The 18,838-nt window shown below is 31.6% G+C and overlaps 2 long non-coding RNA genes across 2 annotated transcripts; one reads left to right on the top strand and one right to left on the bottom strand.

The window, feature by feature from the left end:
* Positions 1 to 4,027: 4,027 nt before the first annotated feature.
* LOC136774335 (uncharacterized) lies at positions 4,028 to 4,601 on the top strand. Its single transcript, XR_010822785.1, has 3 exons — positions 4,028 to 4,063; positions 4,147 to 4,386; positions 4,468 to 4,601. It is a non-coding gene; the product is annotated as an uncharacterized lncRNA (long non-coding RNA).
* Positions 4,602 to 14,288: 9,687 nt separating this feature from the next.
* LOC136774245 (uncharacterized) lies at positions 14,289 to 15,286 on the bottom strand. Its single transcript, XR_010822761.1, has 4 exons — positions 15,250 to 15,286; positions 14,833 to 15,183; positions 14,584 to 14,733; positions 14,289 to 14,518 (listed from the first exon to the last, which is right to left on the bottom strand). It is a non-coding gene; the product is annotated as an uncharacterized lncRNA (long non-coding RNA).
* Positions 15,287 to 18,838: the final 3,552 nt, after the last annotated feature.

Raw genomic sequence — 18,838 nt, 5'->3', positions numbered from 1 at the left:
GATATCATTATCATCTTTATACATCGAACCATGTTTTTTTTAGGACTGATATATTAATAGCTTACGTATTTCGATAGTTATTCATAATAGATGGCGCTTAATTGTGCTTTACACATCACAGTCGTAACGTTTTCGATGCTGAATGTGAAAAACATATATACAAATATACCTTTATAGTATATGCAGTAGTACTATATATAAAATAAACTGTATAATATGGAAAGATGAGCAGAGATGAACAAAAATGAGAAGAGTATACAATTTGATCACAAAGATGGTGATTTTTTAATATCCATAAATATTGAATGAGTGTTACAATATTTTATATTTAGCGATTTTTCTAAAATGGATAATTCACATGATGATGAGAGACCGGTAAATACTTCTGATATTTTATTCTCTTTTCATAATATGTAAGACATGCATTTGGTTTGTTTAAAAAAGTAAGGTTACGTCTTATGAATAAATGTTGATATATTCTTTAATAATATATATTAAATTTCCTATATTTTGTTACGTAAACTGTATTTAAAAGTTTATGTCTACAATTTTTAAAGTAGATTTTGTAACAAAATTGAAAATTTCATAGTTCGTAGTTTGATAAGTTGAATGATAATGCTTTTATTCTCTGACCTATATTTTCATATAGTATGTAGTATCTAAAAGATTCATAAATACATTTTCTAATCTATTATAATGAAGAATTAGAAACACATAAAATCTCATTTATTATAATATATAAAAAATTCCTCTTATTTTTCAAGATACATGTACAATCGTTCAAACGAAGGATTCAGAGAAGAATTGAAAAAGTAAAATTGAAAAACAAATCCTTTGAACACTTAACAGCTGTTATAAACAAAAGATATATTGATAACAGTCAACTCGAAAGCTGTAATAACTCTCAGATTAATAATGTTAATGATAGTTGGATATCATCATACGATAAACAAGATGAAATCATTGAATCAAACCGAAGAGAGAATTAGCATTATATTGAAAGGGAGAATGGAGACAGTAAAAATGATGAATTTAATGAGGTAGCTAGTGAAAATAATAATAGTGAAAATGATTTCACTGAAAATTCTTACCCAAGCAGTGATGAAATTCCTAGTGATGACAATGAAGATGAAAAGCAATTAGAATTTAATAATAAATATGAGCAAAGTCAATATATAACAAGGATTCTGCGTGAATGGTGTCAAGAAGGGGGTGTATTATCTTTACATAAGGTTAATTCCCTACTACAAAAATTACATTCAATCTTTCCTAGTATTCCGCTTAACTACAAGACACTTTTAAACACACCGAATAAGATTTTTATTAAGCAAGTTAGAGGAGGTTAGTTATGGTATAAGGGAATAGAGGCAAATTTAAATTTAATGAACTTAGAAAATTATTTAAAAACTCATAAAGAAATTATATTAGATATAAATATGGATGGTCTTCCATTATTCAGAAATGGGGCAGACAAATTTTGGCCTATTCTTGGAAAACTTATAAAATCTAAAAATGAGCCTTTTATAATAGCAATTTTCTATGGAAAGCAAGATCCAATTATGGATGATTTTCTTAGTGATTTTGTAGCTGAAGTATCTAAGTTAATTGAAAATGGATATGCAATACAAAACATGTGCTTCAAATTTTCAATACAACATTGTATATTGGATGCTCCAGCTCGGTAAAAGGTAAAATGTTGTATTGTACATGGTGGTTACTGCTCATGTGAAAAATGTGAAGTCGTTGGAGAATATGTAGACGGTCGAATGACATATGCAAAGCTTAATGAAAGACTTAGAACAGACCAATCTTATAATAATCAAGAGCAACCTTATCATCACAGAGGCTATTCACCATTACAAATAATTGGTGCTGGTTTGGTTCTCAGTTTCGTTTAGATAGTCTCCATTTAGTGTATCTTGGTGTGTTTAAACGCTTAATTTTGGCTTGGAAAACATGGAATGGAGCTTGGAAATTACATAGAACTAAAATAGAAGAAATTTCACAAAAACTGTTGTTACTGAGGAGATCTTGTCCTAGTGATTTTAATAGAAAACCGAGATCGCTACAAGATTTATCTTTTTTTAAAGCAACAGAATTTAGAAGAATATTGTTATATGATGGAATATTGGTGTTCAAAGACTCTGTGTCTGATGAAGTTTATGAACATTTTTTGCTTTTATCTTGTGCAATAAATATTTTAAATAATCTATCTTTATCACCGAATTATTACGATTATGCAAATGAATTACTAAAATTGTTCATTACACATTCTGCAACTATTTATGGAAAGAAATTTATTGTATATAATGTACATTCATTGTCTCACCTTTCTAGTGAGTGTAAAGACCATGGAAAATTAGATGACTTTAGTGCATTTCAGTATGAAAATAAGTTACAAAATATAAAGTCAAGTTTGCACTCTGGTTATAAACCGTTACAACAAGCTACTTTTCGTGATTCTAAAAAAGGTCGAATTAATGTAATATTAGAAAATAGTACAAGATTAATAAAGCTTTATAGGATACGTAAAACTTGTCATATAAATGAAATTATACAAGGTACCCAGTTCAGAAAAATAATTATCAATGACACAACATTACAATGCGATGGAAAAAATAGCTGCTTTCTAACTGCTGATAATACTGTTGCTGTCCTTCTAAATATTGTTAAATATCAAAATGAAGTGTATTTCATTGGATCTACATTTTCCTGTATCGAAGATGTGTTTGAATATCCACTGCCTTCTTCTGATCTAAATATTTTCAAGGTTTCAAATAAAAATAATGACAGACAAATATTTTCTGTCAATGAAATTGCACGCAAATGTTGTCTTATGCCTAATGGTGAAAGCTTTTTATGTGTTCCTTTATGTCATAATTTACTTTCTTGAGTAAGTACTTATGTAATAGTTATTGGGAAATCTATGAGCATGACTTCTATTGTGATGTTTAAGTTATTACACTGAACGGGAATAATTAAATCTAATTTTTTTATATTATATATATAGTTCATGGTGTTTAAATTCTTGAATGAAGAAGGAAACGAACCAGGAGAAGATAAAGATGTATTTTGTGACATAGGACTTAAAAGCTGGATGACGAGAGATATAGATAGTAGTATGATTACAAAAATTATGTGGCCATTGATTCATGCATCTGCTTTTGTTAGGAGGGAGTCTAAAGTAGATTCAAATTGGCCAGAGCACTTTGTGAAAGTTAAAAGATTTTATAGCAAGTATCTCTTTATATCTATTAATAATTACATGTATTATATAATTTAGGAACTAATTTTTTTGTATTAAAAAAATACAGTTATTTAAATTTAACAAAATTTAAAATAGATATACTTTTTACTGTTATGAAAACGTAATAATAATTCAATTAATTTTCTTACAGATAATTACATTGATGCTGCACATGCTTGCAAGAATTATTTAATTGACTCCAATTAGGTAGAGGCATGAGAAATAAAAGGAAGCCTATTCATTTTGATTCAGAGTCATCTGAAAGTGAACTTGAATATAATGTTGATTTTAATTTAAACGAAGCAGCTAATAATTCGTTAAAAAAATATCCATCGTCTATTCCTATAGTACCACCATATCCAAAAAGGATTGTATCACCTAACACTATCAACAGAACTAATACAATTAGTATCTCAAAATCGTCTAATAGAAGCTTGTCAGCATCACCATACAAAGATAAGAAATTGAAATTTAAGAAATTAAAAGTTTGTAGTGATAAGAAATTAGAAAACATTACACCGGGAAAGGAAAATGTGTATGATAGTAGAAATAAACTTTGTAAAGAATCGCCAGAAAAAAGTCATTCAAATGAAAGGAAAACCATTTCTGATAGCCATCGTCATTTAGTTTCTCCATTAATTAATGAAGCTCGTACCATGACTGATACTAGTAGTCAGTCTAACACTCAGTCAATTAAAATACCAAAAAACAAAATATTTTGGATTCCGCGATTCAATAGAAATGATTCAGCTTTAATTCAGCGCGAATTTCATGAATTCACCGAAAATAATAAAAGAGTGATTCTTGATGTAGAAAGTAAGTTTCAAGCTTATTTTAACTTTGGTTTATTCTTGTTTTCATTTGTTAGAAAGCTATATTAATATAACAAATATTTTCAGATATACCAAAATGGGAAAGCTTGCTTTTCAAGGAAATTAAAGAAATGAGAAAAGAAATAAATCAGATAAATTGTAAAATGGACATGTTTAATGAACCAAGAAAAAATTAATCATTTTATGTTACCAGGTGAAAAGATAATTAAAAAGCCAGTAAATTTTCCTTCATTACCAGTAGATTTTGAAAATCAGCTAAATTGCCTAGAAAGTTTCTTAAGGGATGACGGAAATATGTCTGCAGCAGTAAGTGTACTATATATAGTCTACATATATAATTTTGTACTTTTTAATTGATTAAAATCGTGTTTAAATTATTTTGTATAGGCTCTGTATCTATCAAAATACGTTGATCCTTCTAGTCTGGAAAACTCAGTAAGGAAGCTTTTATCTAAAGTTATAACCAACACTTTAGCACAAAAATTTAGTTTTCAAGGACGAGCAGAGAAGAAGAAATTTGAATCATTAAAACTTTGAAATCTTGTACAGGGTTGGTGTTTTTTTCTAATTATAATTTATCATTTTTAATCTTATAACTTGTAATAGTACTTGTTCAATTAGATATTTTAAATGATGAGGTCAAGCCGGCAAACTTCGACGAAAGTGCCGATCATGAACAGGAAACCATTACAAATATTTTCCTAAGATTTTCTTTATAAATAATGATTTTTTAAATAAGGGGTTTAGACAAAGATTATATAATCGTGTTGTCTATTCAATCAATGATATTTCTATCGAGGGTTCCTGTAGCTTCACCACAACTTCTGAGATATCCTGTATTAATTTCAAATCTTTTTTTTTTAATTATTAATATGGTATACTATTAATTAATATATCATAATTGCAGGTTCATTATTGCAGTGTTTTGGAAAAGAGATGTTAACAAATGCGGAAAAAGTAGCTGGCTCATGGCTAGCAAATGCAAAATGGAGACAGGAAAGTGATGGTACAACGCTACGTAAAAAAATTTTAAACTTCAAATCATTACTTCATATTAAAAATAATAATTTCCTGATTACAAAATTGAATTTATATTATTCATCATTTTCTCAAATTTATAAGCGTTTATAAAATGTTAAAACAAACGTAAGAAAGAGGTTATTTAAAAATATTAATTAATATAATTAATCGTTGCTTTAATTTCTGAAAGAAATATGTATAGTTTATTAATATATTACTCAATACAATTCGAACTTAAAAATTAATTTAATAACACATCCTGCAATATATTGTTTATAATTAAAACCTGAAAATATATATATACATACATTATAGCCGGGATGCATAAGCTTTAAGCTTCAGCTTAAATGTATATAAGACCGGTAAATTCATCATGCTTACTACCTCATACAAATTATTTACGCGCCAAATTTTTTTATAGGATCAAATCAATGGTATACTAAATTATCTAATTTCAGATGACCTGCATTCTTTCTATATAGCTGCGTTGTCTCCTATATATAGTGCTCATTAGAAATTGTGGCTCTTATATAGCACTTCGTATACAGAGGGAAATTGATTTGTGTGTGATTCTGCAAGCTTCAATTTGTACTTTTACATGAAAATTGATATAATACATAATATCTGAACCACACACGAATTAATTTCCTGCTGTGTAGTATAAAATTTCCATTCATTGCGGCTAACCATAAATTGTGATACATTCGATATAAAATCGATGGTAATTCGAAAAGCAGATAGTTCAAAATTCTGGACACAATTGAATCAACATCGATCCTCAAATTGATACTATTTTGATAAGATAATTCAGGCATCAAATCAATGTCAAATTGAAACCATATTTCTCAGTGGGTACCGTGTACTTATACAGCAAGTTTTGCCGTCCCAATTTTCAAACCGATTTATTTCTGTGAATGATCAATTGTCATGATTTAAGTAAAGCTTTACTTAAAATGGTTTTGAAAAACCTTTCATTTGATTCATTACTACAAGATAACTTGTTCTTCACTATAAATAATTAATTTATTATACTCCTGTTCAGTAGTATAAGCAAACACTAAATGTAAGGTTTCCACTACCTAATTTTCTTAGTATTTAATACTACTAACTAAATTTTTATTGTAACTATTCATTCTATACTACAGATTACTACTTTTCATAATATCAACTACATTTTCAAGTTATTTTAACTATTTATGGAATTGTGTTTTTAACTATCATCAAAATAGATTTGGCTGTATTGGACGTAATTTGATAGTACAAAATATTATTTCTTTTCTCCGTAAAGTTATAGAAAATTATTATAAGCAAATTGTATCATCCTAAAAGTATTTAAAAGATTACTAACGGAATTTTCATCCAGCTCATTAAACTATTCTTGCGATATTTTATCAAAGCTGTTACATTATTGTGCGGAATTATGATTCAAAACAATATTTTTGGCGATGATATTTCGGAGGGAATTTTATTTACGAGTCTTTTAACTATTTGGTGACATTTTTACTTTTTTTAAAACTGTAATGAGTAAGATACCTTCCTATACACTGTAACGTTATTCCCGTGAGTGTGAGGAGCCACTAACAGTACGGGCTTTCCATTACCTTCGCCCGTACTTATTTATCGTTATCAGGGCGCCAAGTGGTCAGTTGGATGGCCAACAATCCTACGTTATCATTTGAGTCTTTCGACTCCATTCTCTATGCATCTTATACGGCCTTCCGACCATGCATTTGGACGGTAGCGGTAGCCAGGGTCGCTCAGTGTGCTAGGTTGTGAAGAGAGGGGAGGGTTCCTTAAGGACGTCCGAGCCTCGCAAACCTATCTACTGAGGATCATACATTTCCCTCTAATCATCCACGCAGGTGGTGGTAAGAAGTGCAGGAACCTGCGTTACCATTGCCAAGCATAGAGCCTGCCAAAGACGAACCACCACGAAGGCAATGTTCTCGGTCCGTCCAGCCATAGCGCAAACCTATGGGATTACGGAGGGCACCGGGACACATTCCAACGGGCTAACTACGCCCCTGCACAACCCACTATGCATTGGCCGGTATCAAGTCGTGACGTACGTGCAGGCTGGCCTATAGCACACGCCTCACGTACGCGAACCGACCCATGGCTGTCTGAGTGCCGCGTCACGGGCTCACCAGCACACACGGACACATCAGCACAATCCCACGGTCGCGTTCCGACTGACTGCTATGGCAGTCTGCGCACGACATTCCGCGCAGCCTATTTGAAGCGCGTAATCAGCGTTCAAGCAAGACTCGATGTTTTATTTCCCCTCCTCGTGGGCACTTATAGAAATAGTCATTCTTTTTAAGACTCCCCGAGGCCGCTTCTCCTTATCTCAGGTTGACTGGGTTGTTTGGCATGGCCCTGCCTTACTTCCCAGGACAACCTGGACATCGTTTCCTGGAGCGCCGGTCTTTTCATCCGGGCCTCTGTCAGTCAACGGGGTCTATCATTGACGTTGACTATAATCCACTCGTGAGCCTGCCTATCTCACGAGTCGGTAACGTAGGGATTAATAATATCCACCGTTCGGTAGCTTTAACGTTCTTTATTCGGTATCTCGGACACGTAACGGGAAACTTCGTTACATCATTGAAAAATATTTAAATTCATCCTGTATTTTAGACAACATTAAGAGGATCCACGACCGACGAGAAATTTAATTCAAATTTATTTTTGAAACTAATAAAAACATGAATTTTTAGTAGAGGCTGTATTTACTCTCTAATAATGCTTGAAAGCGCTGCAGGCTCAGATTCTTATTACAATATTATTTTTTCTTCTCAAAATTATAAAACAATAAGATTTTTGTTGATAATAATGATATTGAAAAAAGGGCGCCGTAGCGCCCTCAAGAAGAGTTCTATGAGCAATTTGAGAACAGAAAGAAGCAAATACATTCAAAAATATCGAAGATCCTTTTGAAAATCTTATATAGCTATTTCAATATAAAATTTAACTATTTTACCGACGGAGAAAAGTCCACATGCGTTAGACAATGACACGTACATAAGTTCTCCCGCTTTAATAGGACTGTAAATATGTTCCCAACACAGCTATAGCAAGCAACCATTTAGCAATATAGTGAGCTGACAATACTTGTATTTGTAATGCTGTAACGCAAACAAGAAAAGCAAGACACATTTTTGGGTGAAATGGTTAGATTTTTTGGAAACCTTCGCTACCCCGCCCTTCACTAGCATGTCTACAATAAACAGTAATCATTTCAGACGATTCTGCCATGGTGAAATCTAGAGAAACATGACCAATTTTACCTATATACACATCGTAGCAGGCGAAACAGAGGACGTCAGTGTATTGCACGAGTCTACATGTACCAACACACATTCAGATGACAGGCTAGCGCTGCCGTACGTGTGGGTAGCTACGACAACCATATTATAAAAGATATATTTTTGGATGAAAAGGTTAGATTTTTCGTAAATCCTCGATGCTCCGCCCTTCATTATCATGCCTACTAACTATAATAATTATTTCAGACAATTTTGTCACGCTGAAATCTAGAATATCATTAATAACTTTAGTTATGCACGCGCGCATTGTGGTAGATGATACGGCGGGCGTCAGTACGTGGCACAAATCTTTCTCTTCCACGTGACACTGTTAGTAGTTGCAATTTCTGCCACAATTAGCACTAATCTATAATGAAATGGGGCCGTTGGAAATTGTTGGTCGATCCTAGATCACCTTAATTAAATAAGCAAAACCGAGCCAATTAAAGCAGAACATCCACTGATGGATTCCAAAACATCTTATCGAATATCAGTCGTTTTGTTTATTATGGTAATACTAATTTTTACAACACGTATTTACTGTTAAAAATATGTATAAACTTAAATAACTAAAAAATTACTAATTCTTTGTACCAAGAGTGCTTGAGGAAGGGTAGTTTCAAAATAGATTCTAGATCTAGAGTACCCCCCCCCCCCCTCTTCCTTAGAGATAAAACAAATATTGAAACTTTCTATAGTATATTCGTTAAATACCTTTGAAAAGAATATTATGATTTAGCAGTATAGCAAAATTAATTCTATGTGCTTGGCAGTTAAGGTGTTAGGTTAGCTACTCACCAGGATGTGCAGATAAAGTGGGCTTCCCATATGGATCCATCTTCTGTAAATTAAGAAAACAAAATTTAAGTTTAAATAATATGTCAATAATTAATTATATACTAATTGACTTTTTTTAGAATGTCTAACCCGAATAAATGTAAATAGTGAGAAACATTAAATTTTCCAAACACGCATCAATTTTTCTTCCAAGGGGGATATTATCTATGGGACAATGTATTCACTCAAAACAGGTAAGCCTCATGTACGACATGGCGGGCAAAAATCTGAGCGCAGAAATTTGTGTTGGCAGCATCGAAATTCATCCGAAATATGACATCACTTGAAGATAAAATGGCTTCATACAGATAATTCATGCTGAGTATTATCTTTTGAGCATTTTATTTTGACAGCTCAAGTGGTGTTAATAAATTTCTGATAAAATGAGCTGTGAAGGAAGAAAAGCTCCACTTTGTTTGCATACAAGTGCACGTGCCAATGTGATGTGTAATATAATCATACGCAAGTTATGATAAACAAATATCGGATGAGTATTTCGTATGTCATATATGAAAGTATATAACTATTTTATTTACAAGAGATTGATTCTTTGTGTTATTTATGTTACAGATTGCTTTCTGCATTTTTAATACAAGATTTGGTATTAAGAGATCCAAGAAGATACAATAGTTCCTAAATATTGTTAATGTGATGGAACTTTGTTATTGTTACATGTCAGTTTACTCGATATGGATGATGGATTATGACAAGCTGTTAAGAGTACATGTGAGTAAGCTGAATTGAAGTTATTTTAAAACCTATGCATCAAAAGGACCAAAGAGAGTATATATTTTTTTCATTACTGTTTAGGACAATTATCATAAAGAATTATGCTTATCTAGCTTGTGTATTTTCTGTTAATATTTCACAATGATGAGCTGCGATTTGTCAAAAAATGAAAATAAGGAGAGAGAAGAAAAGTTTCAATGTGTCTATGCAGTTTCTGAATCTGGTTAGTTAATTACATTTTTATTCTTATATTAATACAATAATTTCTTAAAATCTATCATTATAGTAATATTTTATTTTTTATTTTAGTTGTTACAGCAGAAAAGATGTCTGATTCAACCATATACAAGCTGGTACAAGTAGGTTATTATGAACTAGTATGACAGATTATTGGCTTAAGTCATATGGCTACCATTTAAGAAATAATATATTTTTGGTTACTATGAGACAATCTCTTTTAAAAACTCTTAACATAACGCAAAACTTATTTACTTATGATAGGTTCGCAAGGAATCCAGTGATCAAAACGGGAAAGCCCTCTTGACTGTTGAATTGTGGCCTAGTATTCAAATGAACTCACTAGCTCCATTTATATTTCAAAGGGTGTTAACCTTTAGAACGCCGGGGTTTTGACGACAATTTTACCCTTTGAAAAGTAGCAATATTGATTTATATTTGTTTATGTTAAGCCCCAAAAAACAGCGATCTGAAATAGCGTCTTATATAAAACGTTCCGGCGGCTAACATTGGAGAAAATTGAGAAATTTTTGAAATTTAAAATTAATTTGTATATAGGGGTTTTCGGGAGTGGAGAAGACGATAATAATAATATTTTTTATTTCTACCCCTAGAAACTACCCTTTTTGCACAGGGACCGTTTTTTTTATTTTCTTATGAATTTCATTATTATGGTAGATGCAATTTTGTGTGATATACATGGAATCATGGTGTAAGGCAGAGTGTTTCATGACATACGTCGCATTCAAATCTGGTACGGCGTTTTTTATTCGATATTGAACAAAGTTTACACACACGTTGGAGAACCTTTGATGAATCTTCACTGGTAATTGGAACAGCAAAATGTCGACCAGTCAATCGTAGATTGCTTGATTGGATGGAAGATGAATGACGATTGGAATCAATGCCGAGCATGTTCCTTACTACTTCCAATCGAAATTTTGGAAAAGAAAGTGGAATGTCCGCTCGCTGATTATATAATGCGTGAGCATTTGCCAGAGATAGATCCACCAAATGGAAGAAAAATTTTCTATATCACTTCACGGACTTTCTAATGGTTTCAGTCAAAGACAATTGCCTATCTATATTGTCGACTGCCCCCATGTTCTGATTATATTCTAAAATGCAAGTAGGTTTTATGATATTTTCCCCAGTTTTCAAGTCTTTTTTGATGATACAGTTAAATCCAAGTTTATGCACGGTAGTTATCTTATAAACCTCTTTCTTGTCCATTCACTTCAAAATAAGCCACACATCATTGTGAGCAACTTCTACTCGACCTTTGTTCAATTTGGCATTCAATTTCGGTACGCTTTTCCGATTTTTTTGAAGCGTACCACACATTCCTGTATCCTTATCATGTAAGAATTCAGCTAATTGAGGAGATGAATACCAATTATCAATATATATTACATGGTCTTTGTGAAAATACGGCTCAAGGAAATGATCTACTATATCTCCGAAAATCCCCAAACCACATTTTTTGAAATCAGTAGTGGAACCTGTGTAGACTATGAAATCAATTAGAAATACAGATTTGCAATCAACAAGTTCAAACACTTTGATTCCAAAGCGGTTCCTTTTCAAAGGAAGATATTGCTTGAACATCAGTCGTCCTTTCCACAACACTAAGCTTTCGTCAATTAGTCGGGGAGAAATAGCATTTGAATTTCCACTTGGTGCCATAGAGAATTTTAATTTTTTTATGTATAGTTTAGAACGTCCTTAAAGAGCTCCTAAAGTCTCGAACACGAAGGAGGTCGGGAAGGTTATTATTAATCCCACAAAAAACAAGCTTTGCTTGTAAAAAAAGGACGGCAAGTACATAAGTCGTATCTAGTATGATTAATATATAGTAATATAAAATATTTTAATTAAAAAAAAGTAGTGAAATCCAAATGTTAGGCAAGTATAAATTTTTTCCATGGCGAAAATTGAAATTTAGAAAAAAGTAAATAGTAATACAAAAATTACTTGCCAGGCCCGTTGTATGCAATCGTATTAAATAGCCACATTTTTAACTTACGAGAAGCAATGCTTATATTGCAAGATAGCAACTTACACATGAATATTACGGGCCCGGCAAGTAATTTTTGTATTACTATTTACTTTTTTCTAAATTTCAATTTTCGCCATGGAAAAAATTTATACTTGCCTAACATTTGGATTTCACTACTTTTTTTTAATTAAAATATTTTATATTACTATATATTAATCATACTAGATACGACTTATGTACTTGCCGTCCTTTTTTTACAAGCAAAGCTTGTTTTTTGTGGGATCTTATAACGTTTTGTAAGAATATAGGAATTAAAACTAAAAATTCTTTTAACTAATTCAATCTAATAAAACATTTTCCAATGTTCTCATCGTTCCATAATGTAAAGCTTCAATTCGAGATATTAATTTATTAATCTATTAAATATAATACAAATTATTACAATGATGAGTTCTTATCATAATTACACTTTTAGAGGCATTTAACATAGGATTCAATGACTGTTTGAGTTATATTTTCAACATCATATACCCAATATCACATTAAAGCCTTTCGCTTTCAAAAATTTGTTTCTAAATTTACCTTTAAATCCACTTTTTTCTTAGGTGTTACTCTCACTATCATCTTTGCATTATGGCTCTTTCCCTGGTAAACTAGTGACATTTATATATTCTTTTCATTAATATAAACTGTAAAATATATACCAGTTAATGCAATGGAAGTCTATGTTTTTTAGGTATACTGCTTTCAGTTTCTTGAAGTTACACACTGTATGTTCTATTACATGTGAAATATTGAAATTATGAATTCCTTTCATATTTACACATTTACATGATTTTATTATAATTTTCATCAACTATGTTATTTCTAATTCCAAAGTTGTATGCCCAAAATCACCTGCAGGCACTTTACTCTCAAGGATTTTCTTATAAATTAACTCATATTTATCCATCACTTTTTTAGCTGTTAACCTCAACATCAACTTTGAATTATGGCACTTTCTCCAGCACACTAGTGCCATTTATATTTTCCCTTCATTAGTATAAACTAGGAAATACACCAATTTATACAATGGATGCCTCTCTTTATTAAATATACAGCTTTCAGTTTCCTAATTTTATTCACCATATGCCTGATCACATGTAAAATATTGCAATCATGAATTCTTTTCATATTTACACATCTACATAAATTTATTATAATTTTCATCAACTATGTGATTTCTAATTCCAAAGTTGTATGCCTAAAATCACCTGCAAGCACTTCACTCTTAAGGATTTTCTTATAAATTAGCTCATATTTATCCATCATTTTCTTAGCTGTTACCGTCAATATCAACTTTGAATTATGGCACTTTCTCCAGCACACTAGTACCATTTATATTTTCCTTTCATTAATATAAACTAGGAAATACACCAATTTATACAATGGAAGCCACTCTTTTGTGGATATACTGCTTTCAGTTTCGCAAAGTTATTCACTGTAAATTCTATTGCATGGAAAATATTAATATGATGACTTCTTTTCATTGTTTCATTTCTAGATGACGTTATCATTAAAATTATGATTTAATTGACTTATATATTTCAAAGGGTTTATGCCCAAAATCACCTGCATGCCTTTCGCTATTAAAAATTGGCTTCCAAATTAATTTTTTAATTTCTCCACCTTTTCCTTAGGTTTAACTCTCAACATTAACTTTGCATTATGGCTCTTTCTATGGTAAACTGGAATCATTTCTGACTTCTTGTATTAAATATTACAGCTTAACCCTGCACAATGACACAATAAACATGTTATTGTAAATCAATCTGAAATAAAATCTCACTAAGTACCAAAAGATATATTACATATTATATTATAAAAATCAATGTTATTCTTATAAAAAATTAAATTTGAATAATTTTTTTGGTAATAATAATAATTTCTTTCTATTCTGATTGGGGAAGCGTAGGTAAATATATGGTTTTAATACTTTTTTATATTATAATTGAATATTAAATAACGATTAGAAAATATTTATCTGCTTTTCTTTAATCGTAGTAATAAGAAAGATTTATTGTCTCATGGAAAATTGTTTCTATATATGATATAACCTATCGGACAGTTGAAATCCATATGAGTTTAAAGAAAAGAAAAATTTAAACATGAATTTTGTTATTGATTTCCATTCCTGGATGTTTAGCATATGTTTAAACCTCATCCTTCTCTGTTTCATTTACAACCTTTGTTAATCTGCATTCTCCAATGACAGGGTATTTCCAAGAATTGTTATAGCATTTGGCACTGGTTGGCATCAAACTGCAAACTATGAAATAATGCCTATATATAACTTTGTTTTAATTAAACAAATTCTTTTTACAATGTACTTACTTTACATGAAAATGTTTATGTTTATAGCTATTGAGACACTACCGTGTGTCTTAATTATGAGTGAATGTAACAAGATTATCCTTATCTGTTTTATCTGCAATAACCTGCATTTTTGAATAACAGGGTATTTCAATAACCTTTGAAGTACATCTGGAAAGAGAGACTCAACAAATTAATTGTTATATTTTAATACATGCTTGAGCTGAATTAAAAAATAAATAAATAAACAATTAATTTTTAATTACATACATTTTAAGCGGTTGAATGAGTTACACATACTTTACCATGTGATAATGAACAATTGGCTTATCTTTTTCTTTCGCTAGTAAATTGACATATCATTGAGTCATCAACAGTTAATCACATTTCAAACTACTGTTTCCATTGCTCAACCAGTACTCCGTAGTTGCATTAAACCAAAGCTCTGTTTTCCAGCAACACATGGCAGCACTATCTTCATTATCTATTTTATTATAAAAAGTAGTAATATCCACTGGAACTGTAACTGATTCCTCTTTAACTATTGTAGTACTTTTTGGTGCTTGCATTTTTCCAAGAATTGTTATAGCATTTGGCACTGGTCTGGCATCAAATTGCAAACTATGAAAGGATACCTTGTATATAACTTTGCTTTAATTAAACTAATTTTTTTCACAATGTACTTACTTTTCTTAAAAACGTTTATGTTAATTGTTGTTGAAACACTACCATGTGTGTTGGTTATGAGTGAACGTAACAACCTCATCCTTTTGTTTCATTTACAATTTTCGTTAATCTACATTCTTCAATAACAGGGTATTTCCAAGAATTGTTAGAGCATTTGGCACTGGTATGACTTCAAATCAGAGGTGCATACAAGGAAAATATTTTATTTATAACCTGAAATAAAATCCCACAAAGTACCACAAAATATTAAATTTTAATATATTTTACAATGTTGTGTTACTTATCTGATTCTCCATCAGACTCCTTCATGTATTTATTCCTTTAGTTTGTTTAATTATCTACACTTTGAATTATATCATACTATTTTTATCCCAACAGAGTAATTTTGATTTTGACAGTTCTATCGAAATCGATCGAAATTTAGGGTTATGCCGGTATTGAATATAGCAGCCAACTTCAGCCCGAGACATACAGAAGCGGTCAACTTCAGCCCGAGACATACAGAAGCGGTCAACTTCAGCCCGAGACATACAGAAAGGAAGGAGAAGAATTTCAACTTCGGCATATATATAGCTAACAGAGTATGAGATCTCTGGATTGCGTGAACCGATTTTAATGTTTATGGGCTCAAATGAAAGCTCGTTCAAAACCATTTTAAGAAAAGCTTTGCTTAAATCATGATAGTGGATTATTCACAAAGAAAAATCGGTTTGAAAATTAGGACAGCCAAACTTGCTGTATAAGAGAGTAGTGCCTCGACGGCCGTATATACATGTCATTATCTACTTTTTTCTGTACTTGCCGTCGAGACACTACCGTGTCTCTTGATTCAAAAAAATGTTGGAAAAAGCGTTTCTTTTTGGTTTAACTTAAATAACTCGCTTATTATTAATCGTATCAAAAAATGTGTCAAATAAAACTTGTTCATAATTAAATTTTCAATAAGATAGGCGGGGTTTAAAAAATCAATTTGCTTTGTTTATTTGTAAAATCATTAATGAAGTACAGGAAGTGGAGAAAAGTTTAAGTAGTGAAAAATCATATAACAAATGCTTGATTGCTACTGAAAGTTCACTAGAAGGTGTCTCTTAGTTAGTAGAATTTGCTATAAAAGCCATTTTTCGATATCTAAAAATGATGGCCTATTGCAAAATTATTTATGTCAAAACTTTAAGTAGCTGCCAATTTTTTCCTGGCGGTCATAAATTAATGATGCTAAAAATTGGTATTAACGTTATTAACAAATGGTGTAAAGAACATATTTTTCAATAATAAACAAAGCATTTTTTAATTGAAAAACCGCGTTGCTATCGTCCGTATTTCAGCAACTATTGGATTTTAACAATTGCAATAAAATGCATTGTAATGTTTACAAAAACCATGAATTTAAAAAAAATCATGGCGATTGGAGCAGTAGAAGCTGAGATCATCAAGTTTTACTTCACGGTGCACTACGTCGAAAGTATTTGACCTTTCGACCTGAAATTTGGCACAGTAGTAGTGCACATATCACCCTATCACCTAAATTTTTTTCTTAATCTTTCGTTCAATTTTTCTTGTTCGCAACGAAGAAGAATCTGTTAGAAATCACGCGCTCGGTGGTAGCGATCTCCTCGCTACGTGGCGCGGTGGTAAGGCTAGCGCCTGAACAGTGGAGGAGGCGCGCTGGAGATATTAAACAACTTAATTGAACAATTTATTTCTACATAACCAAAGGTCGTAGACGGATGATTTTTTTTTGTAATTGTATATCATTTTTTCCGTACTTTCTAGCAATATTTATAAAAATTTTATAAGAGTACGGCAAGTGTCAGAAGACTATGCTTTTTAACTTATTTCGAAACCCTGGAAAATTACAAATAAGTTGAAAAGCATAGTTTTCTGACACTTGCCGTACTCTTATAAAATTTTTATAAATATTGCTGGAAAGCACGGAAAAAATGATATACAATTAAAACAGAATCATCTATCTACGACCTTTGGTTATGTAGAAATAAATTTTTCAATTAAGTTGTTTAACATCTCCAGCGCGCCTCCTCCACTGTTCAGGCGCTACCCCCACCACCGCGTTACGTAGCGAAGAAATCGCTACCACCGAGCCTGTGATTTCTAATAGATTCTTCTTCGTTGCAAACAAGAAAAATGGAACGAAAGATTAAGAAAAAAATGTAGGTGATAGGGTGATATGTGCACTACTACTGTGCCAAATTTCAGCTCGAAAGGTCAAATACTTTCGACGTAGTGCACCGTGAAGTAAAACTTGATGATCTCAGCTTCTACTGCTCCAATCGCCATGATTTTTTTTTAAATTCATGGTTTTTCTAAACATTACAATGCATTTTATTGCAATTGTTAAAATCCAATAGTGGCTGAAATACGGACGATAGCAACGCGGTGTTTCAATTAAAAAATGCTTTGTTTATTATTGAAAAATATGTTCTTTACATCATTTGTTAATAACGTTGATACCAATTTTTAGCAATTGGTTTCATTAATTTATGACCGACAGGAAAAAATTGGCAGCTACTTAAAGTTTTGACATAAATAATTTTGTAATAGGCCACCATTTTTAGATATCGAAAAATGGCTTTTATAGCAAATTCCACTAACTAAGAGACACCTTCTAGTGAACTTTCAGTAGCAATCAAGCATTTGTTATATGGTTTTTCACTACTTAAACTTTTCTCCACTTCCTGTACTTCATTAATGATTTTACAAATAAACAAAACAAATTGATTTTTTAAACCCCGCCTATCTTATTGAAAATTTAATTATGAACAAGTTTTATTTGACAAATTTTTGATACGATTAATAATAAGCTAGTTATTTAAGTTAAACCAGAAAGGAACGCATTTTTCAACATTTTTTTGAATTAATAATAACCTTCCCGATCTCCTTCGTGTTCGAGACTTTAGGAGCTCTTTAAGGACGTTCTAAACTATACATAAAAAAATTAAAATTCTCTATGGCGCGAAGTGGAAAAAGTGCTATATTTTTGTGCCCTGACTCCCCGACTAAATGCATAAACTCTTCCTCGGAGATATAGTACGTGAAAATTTGACTCGAATATCATCGATTACAGGCTTCACTTTTTTCAATGGATGATATCCCAATTCGTCTTTATTTGCGAAATGCAAAAAGCGCAGGATTTATAAATACCTATTTCGGCACATTACAGTGTTGAAAATGGGTGTTGATAATAAAGGATCTGTACTCCAATAATTTTCCAATTTACTCTTTCGAACATGACCCATATTGATCATAAAACCTAAGAAAACTCGCAGCTCATTGACCGTCACTGGTTCCCAAGCCTTCATATTCAAAAGATAAGGTCCAGGGATTTGTTCCTGATATAAATTCGTTTGAGATTTGATCATTTCGAAGAGAGAATGGTCAAAAAAGAGCTCAAAATAATCAAGAGGTAGGTTGCAACATCTGACAGAATCATGAACCTGAAATGAGCCGGTGAAATCTTTTATTGAAGGATAAAAAAATCTATCATATTTGATATCAGAAGAGTATGTACCCGTATCATAATCATCATCATTGATCTCTATTATAGCCTGCTCACATCACCAGAAGAATCTGG

The sequence above is a fragment of the Prorops nasuta genome, unplaced genomic scaffold, assembly GCF_024137725.1.
Source record: "Prorops nasuta isolate Cenicafe-Biocafe unplaced genomic scaffold, Cenicafe_Pnas_1.2 PNAS00001, whole genome shotgun sequence".
NCBI lineage: Eukaryota > Metazoa > Arthropoda > Insecta > Hymenoptera > Bethylidae > Prorops > Prorops nasuta.
This window is presented reverse-complemented; position numbering and strand designations above follow the sequence as displayed.